Genomic DNA, 17,724 nt, shown 5'->3' on the forward strand with positions numbered 1-17,724 from the left:
TGTGGACTTACTTTCTGCACATTATAGATAAATGGTAAGTTTCCTAGCTCTCGTCTTTAAAGTTGGCTTTTCAAATATCTGTAAAAACACACCAATTCAGTGGATTGAATGAGCACCATCCATTTCTATTTTCTGTCTTTTTATCTTTTTTATCATCCTTTTGCAGTGTTGCAACAGAGCTTTTTGGATAGAAATGGTTTTCTATTTAAAAACCATACATCTGTATGAAAATTAATGCTAATTAATATTAATATCGGGTGATATGAAGATATCTGCAGTTAGCTGGGGAAAACCAAGAGCTGATATAGGTATGTACTGAACTTCTCTGTCGCCTGTCATCTGAGGTACTGCATGCACAGCATTGCCCTGACTTGCCACCTCCTGACAGTCCTTCTACAGATGAGGCCCAGATTAAGTAACAAGCCAGTTTGTTGAAACTTGAACAGAAATATTTCTGGTAAAGACTTGTACTCTAAATTAAATTCCATTAGAAATGAGGGCTAACAACTGTCATGTTTCGCCATGGTGTCAAAAAGAGGTGGAAAAGAAAGGAAGGCTGAAAATATAATGCTCAGCTTGTTGAAAGAAAACACAAAGCATGGCTGAAATAAGAAGTGGTAATTATAGTACACAGATATAGTAAACTACCTAGCAAACCTGAAAGAGCTACAGAAGAGGAAACAGTACTGAGATACTGTGATGTTCTTGATTAGAGGTTGAAGAAACTATAAGTAATATAACAAAGTTATGTCAGGTGAGGTATATTGTATAGGTCACATAGAAGAACCGGTAAAAGGATGGTAAAGTTTACTGGACTAATGATTTGCTATGCAAATTCTTTTCATTACTGTTGTACTGGTTCTGGAACATACAAGGCTAATGTTACATATCGGGCCATGGCTCCATACTAGATCAAACAGATTTGAGGGAGGACATGGTCCTCACTGAATCTTCATTTCTTTAAGGTGCATCAAGAAACCTGCATGCAGGTGGAAAAAGTGAGAGGGAAGAAGGCATGAGTGGGACGTGCCCCAGGGATCACAGCACTTCCAGACAAAACTAAGAAATTGGAAAACAATAGAGAGTATCAGATAGCAAAGGATTTAAAGAGCGGGTGATAGCTTTCTGTACTTCTGACTTATTTATTAAAAAATTAAACAGCATACATTTTCTGCCTCTCATTTAGCTTGTGTTATGTGTCTGCTCTATGGAAAAATCTTCTCAGTTTCAGGAACTTGTAGCACAGTCTTCTGAAAAACAAACTAAAAAAAAAGTAGTTATATTTTAGTACATTAGTAGAATCAAATATCTTAAAAGAACAACTTTACTTCTGATTCTCTAGTCTCAGTACAGAAATTTCCTGTTTATTTTTGTAGGACTAGTACTACAACTAGTGTAGAAGAGTTGAGTGCATGTGTCCTGGACGATGTATTAGGAACACTGATATGGAGTTCTTTACTCAATTCTTTCTGCATCTGCATGAGAAATGTGGTCCTTCAGTTTCTTGATTGTCAGAAAAAGCAGTTTCTTGAGGATCTTTCTAATATTCATAGTTGGAGGTAATCTCTATGGGGAAGTACTGTGCAATATTTCTGAGAGAATACTGATAGACAAACTATGAATACAGCATTCCATGATCAAAACACTGATACTAATGCTGATGGGAGCAGGTTATGAATATCCCTGATATGTGTGTATACAAACTATCACGGATCCTAGTCACATCGTAAGGACAAGACTTGAAGAGAACAGTACATATCTGTGTGTGGTAGTAAGAAAGGTAAAAGGAACTTCACAGTTTTCAAGGAAGTGAGAAGCAGGGAGCATGTTCAGCTTCATTGGTTCTAATAAAGTTGAAATGCAGGAGTTAATGTTTGGTTATAGCAGCAGCTAAAATATTTTATCAAGTCCTGTGTTAAGATGAAATTTGCATCTGCGTAAAACATGGGAAATCTTTTCAGTTTATTTCATTAATATAATGTGTTTAGACCACCTTTCTAAACCATACAGCCTGATGTAATTCAATGTGTACGGTTTGTATTAGTAAGTGAACTTCTGAAGGGAAGATCTCATAAGTTGGCAACACTATTTCACATTTGTGAGTAACAGGAGCCATAGCATTTGACAACAGAGAGGGGGAATTTAACTCATTATCCAACCCACTCACTGTGCCCAGAGTCTCTGACTTAGGTAGTACTGTGCATATGCAATGAGTATTAATGAAATACAAATAACTTTAAATATATTAAATAGAAAAAGCTTCTAGGGAGAGGGGTACTGCTGCAGAGGGTGAGGCTGTAGAAGTACAGAGAACTGTCCCATTTATGAGCCAGTTATCTAAACAGAGAAAACCTCTTGCATTTTCTATTGTAATAGTATTGATTTTATGAAGCAAATATGTATTTTTGAGAATGTCCTTCAGGTTTTTAACAATGTGGATCTTTATCTGCAGGGAACTGCTCTTTAGCTTTTCTTAGTAGTGTGGGGGAAGTGGTGTTATGACAGTTTTATTTGGTCTCAGACTGAATTTCTGTAAATGCAGTAAGAAGCTATGAAATACTTAGTGTATGGATCACTTCAAATATTCTATGAAAAGATTGCCAGTTCTTTTTTTGGAGTCAAATCCCCATCTGACTGTTTGAAAATGCTGTGCTGGGTAGACTGCAGGGATCTTTTCAAAAATAATACAAGTAATTCTATTTTGAATGCTGAGGTGGAGTTGGTATTTTTTAATACTGTAATTTTGTCCCTGGGATTTGATAGCTTACATGCAGAGATTTCATTCTTTTAATAGATTTAAAAGTAGGTTTTTAATGTAATACATAGCAGGTATTGCTAGATACGTCTTTGTAGTGGTATTTTTCAGAGAACAAAAAAAATTATCTTGTTCCTTTTGCCAGATAGAGTATTTTTTGTTAGTTATTTTCTAAGTCTAAACAAGTCTTTTCTCTGTACAATTTCTGTGTTTTATTTTTTCCTGAGAACTTGGCCTTTTTCATTCAACTACTTGTCACATTACCTGACACATTTGCTTATGGTCAAAATACAATCTACTTACCTGTTTGGCAGAATGTATTAGAGAATGTGTGCTGCTGCTTATGCAGTTTGGAAAGAACTAGCACTGAATTTACTCAAACTTAAGCTGCTTGTGACTGCCAGGCTCTGAAAGGACTAACCAGTGCTAGGACTAGCAAGAATCTTTTTCACAGAGCAAGAACTATAGTTAGTCAGAGTTTCAGAGAATGTAGTAAGATATGTGTAAACATATCTTACATATTGAGTACATGATATACCCTTCAATCTTTGACATTTCCATTTGGGATTCCAGAAAATTAAGTGTACTTCTCAAGCTCTGTTTTTCATAAAGCATGCTATTTACTTTCAAGGTATATAAGATTTCAGTTTCTCTGGCATTTTATTTGACAGCAGTTCTCTAGTATTTTCTTTGCATGTTTAAAGTAGTCATTCCAGACTGCATTGCGCTTGAAACTTCTGAACATCATTTAAAAACATTACTGAGCCAACCTGATTGGTATATAAGCTGCAGCTCATACTGCAACAGCTTGCCAGCTGATAACATCCATGTTGAGCTATGACTGTACTTATTTGTGTATATACTTACGCTAATGTAAATAATTTGAGGGTAGAGGGAGCTGCACAATAGCAACTGGGAGCATTTTGATTTGTTTTTCTGAGGGAAGGAACAGTGACATATAGATCAGTAATACATCAGTAGGAAGTGCATCAAAAACCAAGGATGTCAACTATTGCTGTAATTAGTAGAAGCTTTGTAGCAAAAAAGTCGTATGACCTGAAGCACATAGCCTGGAATACTGGCCCACTTAGCTGTTGTTAAGTGTTCTTTACTGCAACAGCTTAAGTGACAGGACTTCTACAGTTGTCTATACTGATGAGATCGGGGAGGATTTTGTGTGATACTGTGCTAAAGGTAACAGGTGACATAATGTTACACACTTTAATCATGAGGATGTTTGATGAAAGGTTATCTGGTAAAGAGCATCTCATCTATGAGTGGAGTATTGCCTGCTATGACCCATGGAAAAAGGACCCATGAGAAAACAGCTGAAATTATAGCGGTAGTATTTAAGTATCTGTGGTGCAACTGCTCACATGCGTACATGGACCTGTAACTGCCTTTAATTTCATCTGTTCCCAACCATAAGGTGTCACAAGCCTACTTCTATCATACAAATAGGATAAAAGTCTATAGGAAGAATGAAGTTTCCTCAGGCATGTAAGGATATTTGTTTTTAATGAACTATTTACGCATATGTCCGCTTGTATAAGCATATAGAATTCCATCATTTATGTGAAGTGCCATGGGGAAGGGCATTCATTTGCTCTAGCTTAGAAACCATTGCACTTTTTCATGTGTCCTTCTGTCACACGCTATTCTTTTGAGATGGACTGCACTGCCCATAGGTTTATCCTTGAATTCTTCTTCTAGAGGATTAAAAAGACTTAATGTTGTGCTGTTTCTACAAAGCTGCCATTAGTATTAGAGCTGAATTTTCTTTAAATAACGTCCCCACAGTACCTGTTATCTATACAGCTTTTTTATTTTATTATTTTTTTTAAGTGGAGACACAGGCTACACACTCCAACAGCTGAAATACATCTTAAGTTCTGCTGTCGCTTGTATTCAGTAGTGTGCTTCTCTGGGGTTTTAAGTTGTCCTCATGAATACTTTGTTACGTTCTTGCTCTTTGAGAGAGGTCAGTTCGGGAAGGAGATCCTAGAATAGTTTCATGGATTGTTTTGTTTATTCATCTGTCTGACATTTTTTCCAAACAACCGCTAAACTGGTACTTATTGTTCTAGTTTGCTGTAGCTTAAAGGAATATATATTTGATCAGTTGTTAAACTACAAAGTAGTAGTAACAATTTGTATCTGAAAACAGTATTTTACTGAACTGCAAATGAGATTCCTTGAAGGGTACGCTTGCTGTTGCCATTTTAATAAGCAGTGTCTCTGTGTATTTCTTTAAAAAATAGATTAACCATATTAGCTTTGATTCTAGAACATTGCTTCATTTTTTAAAAAGAGCAAACTGTTTGCCTTTATATAAATGCAAAAGATCGTAGTCTCACATGGTATTTAGTCCTTGTGTATTTTTGTTGAAAGTGTAACGAATGATAAGCATCACAGCTGAGGTGATACAGATGCTCGTGAGCCAATTTCTGCAGCGTGTTAAGTCTCTTGCCCGTGGCGATGCAGAGTGGTGCTCGAACTGGGGGAGGGTGTGTGCTTCTGCATCGAAAACAAGGTCCTGCCTGCCTTTTCAGCAGTATAAAACCTCCCCAACAGCTGGCGCGTAAGCCTGTGTGCATTAACTGGGATCATATTCTGTCTTCTTAACGTCATGTGTGCGCACTAGGTGGGAACAGATTTTGGATGGCTCAGGCTTTCAGCTGTGTGGGCCAGCGGGGCCGACGGCAGCGCCGCGCCGGGGAAGGCAGGCCGGCGTCCTCGCAGGGAGCTGCGCCTGAGCCTTCCTTGTCTCCTTCCATTACCTTCCCGGAGGGGCGTGTCTTGCTTCCCGGCTCCCAGCCCTGGGCCGCGGCTGGCGCCGGGAGAGCGGCGGCTGCTTCCGGGCGGCGGTGGGGTGCGGGGCAGCCCGGCGCTGGACCCGCGGGACCGACCCACCGCGCCCCCCGGGGCCGTGCGCGGCCCCCCCCCCCCCCCCCCGGGGCGGTGCGGGGCTCCCGGCCTGGCTGCGGCGGCTCCTCCCGCGGCCTCGGCGTGCGGGGCGGGGCGGGGCGGGCGCAGCTGTTCCCGCGGCGGGGCGGGCGCGGTCGCCGCCACCCGCGCCCCATTGGCTGCGGCGCCGCGCCGGCCGCACGTGACCGGCGGGGCCGCATTGGCCGCGGCGCTGGCGCAGCCGGTGGGTGCGGGCGGGGCCGGCGGGCCGGGCTGCGGCGGCGGGATGGAGGCAGAGCGGCCATGGGGTGAGTGCGGCGGCGGCGCCCGGGGCCGCGGCGGCCGCGCTGGGCAGGCTGGGGCGGCTCCCTGCGCCTGTGACAGGGAGACGGCGGCGCCGCCGGGGAGGGGGAGGAAAGCGGCTTTTGTGGCTGAAAAAAGAAAAAACGGGGCTGCGGAAAAAGGCGCGGGGGAGGAAAACCCCGCGCCCGGGGAGGCGGCCGGCCGTGCGCGGCGGGGAGCGGGGCCGAGCCCCAAGCCCTCCCCGCCGGCCAGGGGCGCAGAGCCCCGCACCGCGGGCTGCAGGGCTGGGAGAGCCCTGCCCGGCGTGCCGAGGTGCCCTCCCGCGGCGGCGGGGCCGCCCGGCGGCGGGGCGCTGCCCGCGGTGGCACCGGCCCCGCTTTGTTGGTGCGGGGGGCGGCGGGGGCTGCGCTGCCGCAGCGCGTCTGGCCGCGAAGGGCGGGCGGGGAGCGGGGGCCGTGGTGCGCCCGCGGCTCGGCCGGCTCCTTACACATGGATTTAACATGACAAAGAGATGGTTGGGTCCGCGGCTTAACCTGAATCCTGTGGGGAATCATAATGCATTATGTATGAAGCAGTGGGTCCTTTCTTTCCCTTTGTCAGATGCGCAGCTTTTATTCTAGTAATTAGGTCATTGCCAGCAGAGCCCTCCTTGGTTTTTGCAAAAACGCCTAGAGATTTTTTGGAAGGCACATATGCTGCCGAATTATTTCGTCCCATTCGTTGTTCGACTCAAGACCTAAAATTCTACCCGTTGTCTTACATGGAGGACCCTGGCTATGAGCTGTAAGGAGCATTTTTCATTTGGGAGGATTTTCTTCAGGGGATTGGTGGAGCCCGGTTTTGACTTGATTTGGGTTGTCATTCACTGAAAGATGGTTTCTAAGGACGTAGCAAGAAATAGGCAGCTGCTTGGTTTGCCTGCAAGTCTTTTCAATAAATTACTGTGCATACATCAGCCATACCGTTTAGATCAATCTCAGCTTTTAAATATTTATCCTTTGCTATTCTGTTGAAATAACTTCTTTCTTGTTACTGTTTAGTCAGTTTTTCTGTTACTTCAGTTAATAGATTTATGAATGTTTTGTCAAAATTAAGAGTTCTTTGAAAGTCAATGTAAACATACGTACTGAAAGTAGTTTCCTGGAACCTGACTCTTGTGTATTTTTAAGGACATTCACAGTAACTGGTAAAATATTTATTTCTCCTTCTCAGTTCTGTAAAATACGGTGATGCACAAAAGGTTTGATGAAGACAAATCTAATAACTTACTGAATTTAAATTTCTGCTTTATAGTAAACATCCCCTCAAAACATTTTTTTTTTTTTTAATATCATAGAATCATAGAATCATAGAATCTTAGGGGTTGGAAGGGACCTCGAAAGATCATCTAGTCCAACCCCCCCTGCTAGAGCAGGGTCACCTAGAGCACATCACACAAGAACGCATCCAGGTGGGTTTTGAATGTCTCCAGTGAAGGAGACTCCACAACCTCCCTGGGCAGCCTGTTCCAGTGCTCTGTCACTCTCACAGTAAAAAAATTTATTCGTATATTCACCTTGAACCTCCTATGCTCCAATTTCCACCCATTACCCCTTGTCCTATCACTGGTCATCACTGAGAAAAGCCTAACTCCATCTCCCTGACACTCACCCCTTACGTATGTAAACATTGATGAGGTCACCCCTCAGTCTCCTTTTCTCCAAGCTAAAGAGACCCAGCTCCCTCAGCCTCTCCTCATAAGGGAGATGTTCTACTCTCCTACCATTATTTTTAGAATCACAGATTTCCTGTCTATCAGGAAGAGAGGCTTTTGATTATGTTAAATTTTAAAACATAGGTTGAGGACTTAACCATTTGGAGTAATTGATTTCAAAAGGTAAATTGCTGATACTCGATGTTGCTTCTGTCATGTTTTGAATGTTCATTTCAGCTTCCTAAATGTTGAAAGATAAAACAGATGCAGAGGTGCTTTCACCACTATTACCTGGAAGAAGAGAGGGTGACAAAAGCACAGCAGTGATTTTGATTATGTTTATGCATCTTCCTGTACCTTTGTAAGTCTTACAAAGGAACAGTCTTAGTGTTGTGTAACAAGCAGAGCGGTTCCTGCAAGAAGCAGGAGTCACGCTCTTGAAAATGACAGCTTGAATAAAAGGTCACCTTTAAATATAATGCTTTATTTATGAATGCAGACCTTAACGTCATCCCTTAAATGCCATCATGATACTTCCTGAAACATTATACAAAATATTTGGTTATGATAGAGTTTCTGATAGATGTTGTCAGAGTACACAGTGTATCACCAGCATGGAATAATACATCATAAGTTAGAAATGCATATGGCTCAAAATCTGTTCCTTTGGTCCCTAAATTCTTAAGTTGGATTTCAATATGTGTCTCAGTTAAGTTGTTAAAAGTATTATGTTGATAAGACATACATGATTCATTATTTTTTCATCAATGTAATCCGGTTTAAAATGGGATATACTACTAATTTTATGCTGTGACAGTAAACAAAGACCAAAACTCCACTGTTGGTTTTCCAAAATTCGTGCAGGATAGCATTAACAGATGTTGATACATTTCCTGCAAGACAGATGGTCTTCTGTTTCCTACAGGTGCTGAAGGGAGCCCTTAAGATGACCCTGATTGGTCATCCAATCTGGGAAAGCATCTATTATAAAATAATAATTATTAATTATTTATTAAAAAGAAAATAAAAGCTGATCTATTTAATGTTAGTGGTTTTGGGTTTACTTTGTGTTTTCAGTTAAAATTGGAGAACAAAAGCCTATCTCAGACATTTTAGAAGCTTACACTTTATAGAGTTGAATCCTTGAAAGATTATGTAAAATCTAAAAGTAAGCAGGAGCAAGTCATATGCAGTGAGGACATACACAATTAGCCATGAATAATAAAGATTAAGATGGTCATCATCATCAGGATGAGTGTTCAGGCTTGTGAATCATCCCTGGTCCAATGTAAGTTATGATTCAAATGATGTCTGGACTGCTTTTTGTTCAATATAGTATTTAAATGCAAATCATGTTTTGTATTTTCACACTTGTATTCTGAATGCAGCATGACTAACCAGCTGAGGAACTTCCCAACCCAGAATTATAAAGGAAGAAGTGGGTCTTTTCCCTTGGCAGTGTATTAAAAGCTGAGCTTGACTGTTCATAGCCTGAAATGTATGACTTCTTGGTTTCACTCTTTTTTTTTTTTTTTTTTTTTTTTTTAACAATAATGGGAATGTTTTCTGGATTGCTAGCATTCTTCAGTAAAATTCTAAACATGGGGTAATTTCTATTTCTCACTTGACTCCCATCATACAGGATGTGTAATGAGGAACGCAAGCCAAGGGTTCAGACCATCATCTCTTCCTGGTCTTTTAAGGAATGCATAGAACACACATCACTTTTTATTGTGAACCTTCATCAGCTAAGTTTTGTTTTGATTAGGGAAAATGAATGATGATTCTGCTTACAATTGAGGAGTACAGGCCAAGTATTGAACTTAAGGAAGTATCCCAAAATATATCAGTGGATTGAAAGCTTTTGCAAAGTTATGAACTAATTTATCAAAGAACAAAGCCAAAAAAAGCCCTCTCTATCCTACTCCCCTAGCTGAAAAGATTTAGGAAAGTCAGGTTCAGAGTTTCAGTCTGCTGTAGACAATGATAACTTTCATGCAGAAGTGGATAGAAAAACTAAGAAGAAAATCCTCTCAATACAGCTGAGGTTTAGAGAAAATGGTGTAGTCTCTTTTAAAGGGACTTACTCTTTCACAAATTGTGTTCAAATAGCTGATAATGGCTTTTCATATGACCCTTGTTTTTTCTACAGGACTAGAAATCCAGGAGTATATAATTTGGTATAGCTGTAAATTTTTGTCAAGGTAATCTTTTTCAAATTTATTAAAAGGATTTGTGTTACACAACTTGCAGTTTGCTGATATCAAAGCCGTTACAGCTAAAACTAGCTGTTGAAGAGCAGCTTTCTGTGATGGCTGTATTCTGCTTCTTCCTGCACCTCTGTGATGACATGAGCATGCTAATAACAACGCCAAACAAATGAGCACATGAACAGAAAGTACCAGATCTGCTGTTCCACTTACAGGCAATTCTTATTCTGTGTTGAGTATTTTCTTAATTCTCTTTAACCCCACCCAAAGCCTTACAGGGCTTTCAGATTCCTCATTACATTTGTGTGCCCACATAGGCACAGATGAGGAGAAAACAAAGTAGTCTGCCTGCTAGCTGCTACTGACTGAAAGTTTTGGAGTTTTAAGTGCAGGTAGGGATAGGAAGATTAAATATGCTGACAACAAAAGCCAGTTTAATAAAGCGTAGCCTTATTATGGGGTGGAAATAACATAGTTGTTCAGTGTAATGCTAGAGAAGGAAAAAATGCAGATTTTTTTTTTTTTTTCTTCTCTGTCTGGAATGAATTGGCGTAATGGGCTTTTAAGACCTGAGGCTGATGGAATATTTTTTAGTCAGTAGGAAAGGTAAATATTCAACAATGCCTGTAAAGGATAAACATTTTTAAATCAGCAAGCCTCAAAAGCTTGCCGTGATCTGAAACGCTCAAGACAGTCCCTGGCCTACTGATAACTAATTTTTTATAAGTTCTTAAATGCAACACTTAGAGTGCTTGTATTTTGCCCTGGTTGAAAAAGGACAAGCAAAAGGATATTGCATACAAATGACTTAACCTGAAGACAAGCTTCAAACAGAATAAAGGGAATTCCAATACAGGAATTGAAAAAATGCATATTGGCATGGTTTATTTAATAATAAGAACAGCCAGAAAACCCCTCTTTTTTCTCTTGAGTGTATTGATAAAGCCAACTGTATGAAAATGGTGCACTTACGGCTGAAATTAGCAAGTGAGACTGGCTTACCTTGGAGCAGCTGTGCTGGATTTTTTCCCCAGTCTATCAGCCTTGTCCCTCTTTTGAATAGCTGTGCAACAGCTGCTGAATCATTGTGGTTAATGGCCCAGCACAGTAAATTAAACCGACACCTATTTCAGATTACCTTGGCAGTCAGGCAGTAATCTGCAGCGGTTTAGGCAGCTGCCACTTGAGCAGCTGAGCCCATCTCTCTTCCCTGGGTGGGAACCTTGCAGCCATGGGTAGGGCAGACAGCTGGGGGCAGGCACTGGTGCAGCCCCCACAGCCATGGTACTAACTGCTTCTGAGTCAGAACCCTAGGGTAGTGCTTAAAAAGATCTGTTTTAAAATGTATTTAAGATAAAATAATTGGAAAAATCCAGTGACAGTATGACTGTACCCTGAATTCAGAGTGATATCCCCTCAAAGAGACAACTCCCCATTAGTCGCATGGAAATGAATGACAAAACTGAAAGACAAGATATTTGGTGCAGCACTGAAGAGTTGAATAGAACTTGTGGATGTGAGAAAAATCAGAATTGATGGTCCTTTCCAAGCTTAGTAAATTGTGATCAGGACTTTAATGAACTTCAGATACAATAATGGCAAGTTATTACATTAAGAAGATAAACTGCACTGTGAAAAATCTTCACTTAAGAGCACAGGAGCACATGTACGTACTGGTGGTGGTAGTAGAATGCTAAATTCTGTTTGCTTGTTGTTTGAACATTTGATTTACTACCCTGCTCTCAACAAAGTTCATAATCCAAAATCAGTTACACAACTAGGAGCCTTGGTTGACCTTGGTGCATTTTGGATTGGGCATTATTGAAGTCAGAAGTTTGCCTTTTTTTCATTGATTTTGAGGCCTGAAGTACCCATACAGCTTATTTGCCAAACATTTAAAAAAAAAAAAAAAAAGAGAGAGAAAAAATAAAAGCACCTCAGGCAATTACTGGGGGAGGGAAAGAATAATTATCCTCTTTAAGATTTCTAAAATTGAAACAGGTTATAGTTGTCTAAAAACGTTATCTAGCTTTATGGATAGGCAATGTCAGGTTTTGGTATTTATTGTTGAAAAATCACCTGGAAGGATTTTGTATTTTACATTGTTCTTAGTCTACAGACTAATCTGTTTTATGAAAGTTGCTTCATAAAAATAGGATGCTCTGGTAACAGAGGTAGCTTTAATGGATGAAAAAATAGAAATGAGAGTCTGAAATATTTTCATAAGGAGATTTAATTAATCGTGGAATCGCAGAATTGTTGGAGTTGGAAGGGAGCTCTACAGATCATCCAGGCAACTCCCATGCTCAAGCAGGATCCCCTAGAGCACCTTACTCAGGACTGCATCCAGGTGGGTTCTGAATATCTCCAGAGAATGACACTCCACAGCCTCCCTGGGAAGCCTGTCCCAGTGCTCTGTCACCCTCACCATAAAGAAGTATTTCCTCATATTTAAATGGAGCTTCCTGTGTTCCAGCTTGTGTTTGTTGCCCCTGGTCCTGTCACTGGGAAGCAGAACCTTTTTAGGGCATTTTGAGTATATACGGTTACTGATTTCAAATAAAAGGCTCTCTGATCAATAAAAAATTCTGAGATTTCAGGGAATATTGTGGGATTCAAAATTAAAAAGAGCGCACCTAGATTCCTGATTTCTGTGCAGTTACTGGTGTAGTTTTCTTAATGTAGAAAAATGTATATCTAAATTTTAACAGTATGTTTGCATAAATTTAGCCTTATTGTTTTTAATTCTAGTGTGTAAAGGAGTTACATTCAGCTTGAAATTCTTCGATATGTATATTCATGCAAAGTGCTGATTCAGTAAACCATTACATTTCTTGTCATAATTTCACCTTATTTTGATAGGAGATGGAGAGTACACCTCTTGATGATGAGAAGTATGGGTCAGGGAAGTAGAAGACCAAGATTACCCATGGAAGTTGTGGATGCCCCCTCCTTGGAAACGTTCAAGGCCAGGTTGTGTGGGGCCCTGAGCAACCTGATCTAGTGAGAGGTGTCCCTGCCCATGCAGGGGCATTGGTACTAAATTATCTTTAAGATCCCTTCCAACTCAAACCATTCTATGATTCTGTGATTTTAGGTGCAAAGGGAGGTGCAAAAGGGAGCTTGGCTGAAGCATAATAGTGAATTTTGCAAAAGTGTTCCTTGCTTTCCCTTCAACTGGTTACTTCTGCTGTGACTGAGGTGATACATGGTTGTGAACCCCATCTGACCAAGAGGGTCCAGAGTATGAATCTTTCCCCAGGTCAAGAGTTTTGACCATTGAGAACTCAAAAGAAGGGGATACTTTTTAAAATATTTTTTTGTACACAACTAATTTGGAGCATAAAGCCAAGGATTAGTTTTGGGACCTGAACTCTGATCTGTTGTGTCTAGTTTGAGGCTGCTCCTGAAACCTATTTCCAAAAGAGAGGCAGATTTTCATTTTGGCAGTCTTGGCTCAGTATACATGGAATGGTTTGTGTGTAAGGAAGCCTTGTAATTTCACAGAATCACAGAATCGTTCTGGTTGGAAAAGACCTTTAAGATCATTGAGTCCAACCATAACCTAACTCTACCAACTTCAGTGCTTAAACCATGTTCCTCAGAACCAAATCTATACACGTGCAGGGATGGTGATTCAGTGACTTCCCTGGGCAGCCTATTCCAGTGTTTAATTACCCTTTCAATGAAGAAGATTCATTGTAATATCTAATCTAAACCTCCCCTGGCACAACCTGAAAAAAGTTGACTGTACCATTCACAGTGTTCAGCATCAGAAAGCCTAAGCTGCTTTGTGGTCTTGCATTGCCTGTGTCCGTTTCCCCTATTTTAAAATTAAATAATGGTGTCTTTTCTGAAATGCTTTGGAATTTCATTATTTCAGGAGGAAAAGATACTAATATCTTGTAGACATGAAAATAAGTACAATATTATTCTGTGGTGAAGTTTAGGATTACAAGGTTGGATTTCTGAACTGCTAAGTCCAGTTCCTTCCTGTGCAGTTGGCTAGGCAAGGATGTTGCTGCATTTACAACTTCTAATGGATGTTGCCAACCTGTGCTGACAAATGACTGATTTGTACTCATTTGTTCTGAGTCAGTATTGTTTTTTAACACAAATATTTTTCTCCTGTTTGAGTGTTTTCCCTTCCCTAATGACAAAACTGTAGCTGTGTCATCCCAGTCTTTGTTGTGTTGAGGCAGCAAAGGCTTGCTTGTCAAGTCTCGTATGAGAGACTCCCTAGTACTCCAACTACTTAGCATCTTTATCAGCACCCACTTAAATTAACTTTTCTTACCTGTGTCTTTGTAAAATCACTTGATAACTCCAGGGATTGCATTTGCTTTCCTCGTGCCAGTCTCATGTTGGCAGGGCGCAGGTGCTCTGCAGGCCAGGTCATCTGCAGGCCAGGTGCTCTGCCGAGAGGCTCAAGTTGCTTCTCTCCACCCACTGCTGCCAAGTGATAAGATGCTGCCTACATGACTGGCCTTACGTTATTACGCCATTTAATTTCACTCTGTTTCTACTGCTCCATTTCTCAGTTCAGTAAGTTCCTTGTGTATCACGTGTTGTCCTTTGACCATGTGAAGTCAATGTTGAGTTTATGAGAGCAAGCTTTGATGCCACTTCTTGTGCCAAGGTCCGTAATGAAACATTTAAAAATACATGTCACAGACTAGTTTGGGGGGAACTTTGCTGACTTTCCTCCATCCCAACAATTTGGCTTTCAGCACTACCCAGTGTCATCTTCATGGAATCTCAGAATCTTTCTGGTTGGAGATGACCTTTAAGATCATGAAGTTCAACCATTAACCTAATTACACTGAGTCCAGTACTAAAACCATGTTCCTGAGCACCACATCTACACGTCTTTTAAACACCTCCAGGAATGGTGAGTCATCCACCTTCCTGGGCAGCTTGTTACAATGCTTGACAAGCCTTTTTGGTGAAGAAAATTTTCCTAATATCTAAACTTCCCTTGGTGCAACTGAAGACCATTTGCTTTTGTCCTGTTGATTGTTACTGGGGAGAAGAAACTAACCTCCACCTCACTACGCCCTCCTTTCAGGTAGTTGTAGAGGTCTCACCTCAGCCTCTTCTCTAGGCTAAACAACCCCAGTTCCCTTAGCTGCTCCTCATAAGACCTGTTCTCCAGACACTTCACCAGCTTTGTTGCTCTTCTCCTGACACACTCCAGCAACTCAATGTCCTTTTTGGAGTGAAGGGCCCAAAACTGACCCAGGATTCAAGGTGGGGCCTCACCAGTGCTGGGTACAGGGGGACAATCCCGTTCCTAGTCCTGCTGGCCATGCTATTTCTGATACAAGCCAGGATGCTGTTGGCCTTCTTGGCCACCTGGGCACACTGTTAGCTCATATTCAAGCAGCTGTTCACCAGAAAGCACCTCCAGGTCCTTTTCATATGACCCTGTATTGAATGCCTTGGTATAGTTGGGGTAGGTGAGATCTGCAGTTTCTAAAAGGAAGTTTATGCTTCTCCTCCAATACATAGTAGTCCTTCCTTTACAGGTAGGAAAAAGGAGAATTATGTTGGAGGGATAGGGATGTAGGTATACATATGTCTGCCTGGAGAAGTCCAGATGCCTCAGCCAGTGAGTGGCAGGCATTGCTGGAGGCAGATTCCTGTGTGGTTCACAATGTAGTGCTAACATGCAGCTGGCTGCTTTCTGTCCACTTTGTAGTGTGGATGTACTGACTGCAAAAACATTTTGCCCAAACCTTGCTATGTTCCTGAAAGGTATGGTGTACACTTCCCACTCCCTGTTGAAAATTCTTGCTGAATCCTGAGGGGCCGATGCAAATACCCTGGAAGGAGGAAGCAGCTGCCAGGCATTGCACATTTCTGCCATTCCTGCTGGTGCAGGCACCTTTTTGGCACAGGCCTTGGCAGCCAGCAGAGCTGCAGTCAGGCAGGGTAGCTCCTGTCAGATGCCAAACTGGCAGGAGTGAGCTTCTGCCTGTGGCAGTGTCACTTATTGCCCATTTGGGCATCTAGTTAACAAAAAAATGAAGATGTTTTGGACTACCTAGCTTGTAATTGGATTTTTTTTTTTTTTTTTAAATCTGAAAACCCACAGAGCAAGGTTTAACATTTGAATAAATCAGGAAGTGAGTCTTAATCTGAGGCAGAATGCTGTCTCCTGATGGTAATGTCCTACTTCCATGTCATGAACATAAAATACACAAAAGGAAGATTAAGGATTTGGATCAGGAGGGGGAGAAGATGAAGCAACCAAACCTCCCTTTCAGAAACTGTAACCTTACTCTTTTAACATAAGTATATATAAGCTTATTTTGCATTTAAAAATATCAAAGCTATGCAGTTGCTGTCTTTCTGTTGTAGCTCCTCCCCTTGTTCAGTTTTCTCCATTTTCTTCATTGTATATATGTGCCTTGTTAATGTGGCTAATTGCTTTAAATTCCAAATTTGTGATAATTCCCCAGTGTGGACAGAAAATGGAAAAACTTGATTACCTGTCTTTTCCTACTAATAATGAATTAAAATATTAGAAGAAAAAGATACCCTAGCTAGAATCAAAATGCACATCAAATACATGGCACACAGCAGTTTCTGTAAACTAGGTATCAGTGAATAAATTTATGATACACTTGAGTTGAAGCCAACAGATTCTGTCAATATTACAATACAATACTAATTTATGACAACTAATGTGAACATTTTTCAGCTTCTATCTGCCTTTCCTTGGGATCGTGCAGACTTTTCCGTGCAGTATATAGTTAAAATGGGAGTATTTCTTTCTCCCTTGTGATGGCAGAATACTTGTGATGGATTTCTAGAAATGTGTTACAGTATCACCCAATATAATATGGGTTGTCTTGATATCAAGAATAGCCTTTTGTATTTTTACTCTACTGTGCAATATGACCACTCCTGGTGTTGGAATTTTTCAAATATATTTGTTTTAATCATGCCTTGGAAAGTAATTTTACAACATTCTGAAATGTGAACTATAGCTGTTGGTTTTATTAATAAGATTGGAAACTATTAATTATTAAAGAAAAAGATAAACTAAATGAAACTGAAGCAGGATACCCTTGTTTAATTGCGGGGGAGGGGGAGCATGGGTTGGTTGGTTGTTTTGTTTAGTTACAACTCTCTTAGACAGCTCTTCACCTTTTAGGTGAAACAGCCTGATGGTAAAAGCACAGAATTCACAACAGATATTTTAGATTGCCTTAGTTTATCTAAAAATTGTGTCTCCAGCAAAGCATGACCGAATTTTGAAAAAGGACTTTTTTACGGTTTGGGTTTTTTTGTTCAGTTTATTAGTAAAGTCATGGAAGTTGCAATTCCATAAGTGGCAGGCCTCTTCCTTCTCCCCATCCTTAATGTTAAGATATTAATTAATTTATTTGTTTATTAGTTTAAATTTAGAAAGATTAAAGACAAATTTTTAAATCTGCATTTGGGAACTAAAACCTTTTTGAATAATTTAACCTATTTTTTAGTAGGCTGGATAAGATTTTTCTGGAAGAGCAAGTTGATTACATAAGGAGTTACGCAAGCACTAAGGTTTAGTGAAAAGGTACAAAGAAAATGCTAAATAAGAGGTTTTATTTGTTTCATCTTTTCCAAAATACTGCGGTAAAGATGAAAAGTAATATTGTCCTGTGAGTTTTTTATATTTTTTAGCTTGAGTTACAGGCCACATATTTAGGAAATTCCTGTGATGACATTGGAAGGGTAACTTGTACTTAAAAGAAGTGCTAGGCTTCCTTTTACTCTCTTGAATGGCTCATGAGTAGGAAACTGATAGCTTCAACTGTAAAGAGGTTCAAATGTTGTTAGCCATGTTTTAGTTAATTTACATTGTT

The 17,724-nt window shown here is 40.6% G+C and overlaps 1 protein-coding gene across 2 annotated transcripts in view; it reads left to right on the forward strand.

Annotated features, from left to right (window-relative positions):
• The window catches only part of APC (APC regulator of WNT signaling pathway), a 97,907-nt gene that overhangs the window by 12,050 nt on the left and 68,133 nt on the right, over window positions 1–17,724 (forward strand). The window contains exon 1 of one of the 2 annotated variants that reach the window (XM_051641905.1): window positions 5,936–5,970. The exons of the other annotated variant lie outside the window; for it this stretch is intronic. The gene's annotated coding sequence lies outside the window, so the exon portion shown is untranslated. Of the gene's footprint in view, window positions 1–5,935; window positions 5,971–17,724 lie in introns of those variants that run through there. 2 annotated transcript variants of the gene reach the window in all.

Source organism: Apus apus, chromosome Z (assembly GCF_020740795.1).
Source record: "Apus apus isolate bApuApu2 chromosome Z, bApuApu2.pri.cur, whole genome shotgun sequence".
Taxonomy (NCBI): domain Eukaryota; kingdom Metazoa; phylum Chordata; class Aves; order Apodiformes; family Apodidae; genus Apus; species Apus apus.